We start from the raw sequence: 4,504 nt of genomic DNA, 5'->3' as shown, positions 1-4,504 counted from the left end.
GTTATCTGGTGGTCGTGGGTTAGATTCCGACCCAAATCACGAGATTTTTACAAGTATTTGGGAACGTACTGTGATAGCAAGTCAGGTCGGACAAACATCATTATTATTATTATTATTATTATTATTATTATTATTATTATTATTATTATTATTATTATTATTATTATTATTATTATTATCATCATCATCATCATTAACATTAACATCAACATCATTATCATTAACATTAACATAATTATTATTATTATTGTCATTATTATTATTATTATTATTATTATTATTATTATTATTATTTCCAGTGAGCTCTCTGTGGGGGGGGGGGCGCCCCGGTCCCAGTATCCCTACTGTAGGCCTATTATTAAATACATTTAAAAATACCATGTTAAAATTGATTAATACAAGGATACAAGGGATACAATAATACATGGATACTTTATTCATCCCACCTTTATGGCTAAACACAACAGTGTGAAAAAGCATAAGACAATTAACTGGTAGTGACAATAATAACAATAATTATGATGATAATAATAATAATAATAATAATAATAATAATAATAATAATAATAATAATAATAATAAAACTATTCAATTTAATAACCCAATATTACTCTTTAATTTTTCTTTTATTATCTCAAGCAAAAAATGTTCAATTTCAAGATTAGTATATAATACAATAATTAATATCCGTAATAAACAACCAAAAGCTAAGCTTAATGGGAAAAGGCACTCGATACCACATATACGGATAAAGAGTGGGAAATCATTAATAATATGTCCTTTGTATTCACCTTGTCTTCAAAATTAATTTGGTTTCAGTACAAAATCGTCCAAAGAATATTAGGAAACAATTTATTTTTGTTTCAAATTGAGAAAGTTGTTTCATCATTTTGTGCCTTTTGCAGACAAAAACCAGAAACATTATCACATTTTTTTTTTAAGATTGCCTCATTATAAAAGCCTTTTGGTTAGAAGTGAAAAAGTGGTTACAATCTAAGTTTAATATAAACATAGTTATCAGTTCTGAATTATGCATATTTGGAGTTAGGAATTATTCATTTAAAGCATTAAACACTATTTTATTACTATGTAGACATTATATATATTCGACAAAAATGAGATCTGCAAGGCTATACGACTAGTAAATGAGATAAAATATCATGTAAAACAAAAAGAATATATTTTAAGAAATAAAGGGAAATATGACACCTACCTAAATAAATGAGGTTCCCTACTGGAAAAACATGACTCTGGTAACTCATTATTTTACTATATAACACGTATTGTTGAAAATATGCACTGTAATAATGTATTACGTTTGAATAAAGAAATATGGATAAAAAAAGAATAAAACTATTAATATTAATATTAATGATAATAATAATAATAATAATAATAATAATAATAATAATAATAACAATAATAATAATAATAATAATAATAATAATAATAATAATAATAATAATAATAATAATAATAATAATAATAAGTTATGATATATTTGTATTAACTAGTTATAAATACTGGCCGCCCTCACTGGAAACCGTACCTGATGTTTACAATTGTACAACCGTACCTGATGTTTACAAATCGTCTCCCCTTCCTCTGGGGAGGAAGGGGAGACGATGGCGCTTTGTAGAGCCCAGTCAGAGGCGGATCCAAAGATGTCCAAAAAGGTGGGGGGTGGGCGAAAGTTGGGCCGATCGAGACAACAGTGTCCTAGGGGATCCGGGGGCATGCCCCCGCGAACTCTTTGCGTTCTAGACGCCCGATATAACATTTGAGGCGTTCTGGGCTATCATTTTCTTCTTTTTCTTTATTTTTTTCTTTTCCCCCCTTTTTTACCTCCCAAAAAGAGGGGGGACCAGAGCCGGGCCACCCCCTCCCCAAATCCTCCCCCTGCCAGTGGTGGCCTCAGTCTACCGTTACGTTCAATATAACAGTTAGCAATATCTGAATGAAGGGTTTGACTTTGTCACCCCATTTCGAACAAAACTTTTTGCACAACCGTTCGTGGTAGACTGAGTCCACCACGGGTAATTACTCACAACAATCCTCCCTGCCCTTCTCACCAGCCTATCTATCGTATCTCTATCTAGTTTATTTACATTCCCACCCCTAGCCAATAAACAATACCCCCAGAAAGAACCAATTACTGATAGGCCTAAATGAAACATAATTTATTTTTGTGAGTACAGTTTACGTAAACAATACATGCGTGAATTGAGTTTCTTTATGACATGATCAATATTTTCCCCTAATATATTCATATTAATGTAACATATTAGCATCTTCCGTGTTCCCCTAGAACGTTTATAGGAAAATTGTAATGGATCAAGTTACCGGGATACAAATGATTTTACTACTTACTAAGAACAATCCTTTCACACACTTTCACAGACGTCAAGGCTATTGGTCTCAGATCATGCATACATTGTACACTATTCTTTTTCGGAACAGGGACTATAAAATATTTGTTCCAAATGTTGGGCAGGAAATTACTGTAAAATCATAGATTAAAAATAGTAGTAATAATGCCAGCTAACTAATACGCAGGGGTGTGCGACGGGTGCGTACGCACCCACCCCAACCCCAAAATTACAAAAGGTCCACATTTTCCGGAGTAGAAAATTGAAGACACACTCTCACATGCTCCAGAAATCCATCCACCAAAAATGCTTGACCAATCAGAGCAGTTTCCAACTAGGACTGCCTCTAATTCGTCGTACACGCAAGGCCTCTAACTGTACTTATAAGCTTTTTGAGTAATTTTAAAGTTTTTCCCCACCGTTGCGTGTCAATAACTCGCCACGCACAAAATTCATCTTCTCTCTATATATAGGTTTCACTAATTATTAGAATTATCTTTATTCCTGTTTTAAGTCTGCGAGTGCCATTTCCGGCCATCTAGAGGTGTCACGATCATAAATTTTCTTTTCCTCATCCCCAACCCTGGTGGGGTCGGCTGAGGTAGGTGGACCCTGGCCAATATTTCTGTGAAAGTCCCTCCCTGGATCCCCCTCTATTTCCAATTCCTGAATCCGCCACGGCCCCATACAGTATTTTAAAGTCCCTATCTGGCCCGGAAGAGTGTGGACGTATTCGCTTAAAAACAACAACATAGTGATTTATTTGCTTTCCCTACCCTGTTCCCAATCAGATCAGTATAAAATTATTTTATGAATTCTCAATTTTTTTATATTTTTTTTACCGTATCTCATCCACGACGTAAAGCGCTTGTCGTTGTTTGTTCATACAGGGAAAAGTGAATCCCTGGTTCATATTCGCAATTTCCGTTAATTTCATTTATTTTTAATATAACATTTACATTTGTGGTACAAATTTAGTATTTTCAATACCTAATAATATTATAGGTTTTTCGTTGTGCGCTAGACCTACATTTATTTTTTTAGGTTTAAATTTATTAATGTTTTATTTACCTTGTTCTATAATTTTACATAGTCTATTGACATAGGCACTATGCAGTGAAAATCTGAAACACCACGTGGTTGGAAGCGGCACGTTTCACATGAAGGCTATGTGTATGTCCAATATGTAGGGATTTATTTTACTCCGACCTCGATTTATTTACGATTCTTAAAATTCTAATCATATTAATAAACGTTAACCCGTAGTATAATTAATGACATTTCCACTGTGTTTTTAATTAGATTGATTTAATTTTGTATAGATCAGTTTCCTTAACATATCAAAGTTGATATTCATCGTTAGGTTTTCAACATTTTTGATAGACTACACTACAGAACATTTGAAAATAAAAACTGAATAGTGTTTGCTCTTAAAACCAGTGGCAGATTGTTTTTACCGCCCCCACCACATTTTTGTTCCACTTTCCACAAATTCGCACCCACCCAATAAAAATCCTGCGTACGGGCCTGTTTGGGTGACAGTAACGATCATTGACATAAACGATCAGTCCACCACCGCTATCCAGGGAACAGTAAATCTATCTTACCAACATCATCAGTTCTGTCACCTCTAAACACCTTACATCCGTCAATCTCTACATGCGCATCGCATATCTTTTCACTAAGCAGGTTGCTGTAGGGCAAATAGAAAAATTTATTAGATTATGACTCCCGCCCGCGTCAAAAATTCGGGAAATATTGATGCGGGAATTTTTAAAAAAAGGTGGGGAGGGGTTACAGAGGTTTTGAGATTTTTGTTTAGAAATGATTGAGACCATAGACATTATTAGTACATGGAATTAAATCGAAAGTTTGCTTGTTGTCGAGTAGGCCTAGGGTACCATACTTCCCTCTATCTGGGACTTTTTTTCTTTTCTCACTTTTACTGGTGGGGGGGGGGGGGGGGGTGGTAATCCCCATGCTTCCTGGACCCGCAACTAATGACGAATGCTTGAATGATAGTTTGATAATGCGTCTTTGAGCCTATGTTGCCAAATTTAATTGGAGGAAAAATTCTACAACAGAACAGACAACTAGAGGATATCTGTAAGATTAAAATTATTGGTAAAGTAAAT

The sequence above is a fragment of the Anneissia japonica genome, unplaced genomic scaffold, assembly GCF_011630105.1.
Source record: "Anneissia japonica isolate Jap-2015-1 unplaced genomic scaffold, ASM1163010v1 scaffold287806_len661372_cov189, whole genome shotgun sequence".
NCBI classification, from domain to species: Eukaryota; Metazoa; Echinodermata; class Crinoidea; order Comatulida; family Comatulidae; genus Anneissia; species Anneissia japonica.
This window is presented reverse-complemented; position numbering follows the sequence as displayed.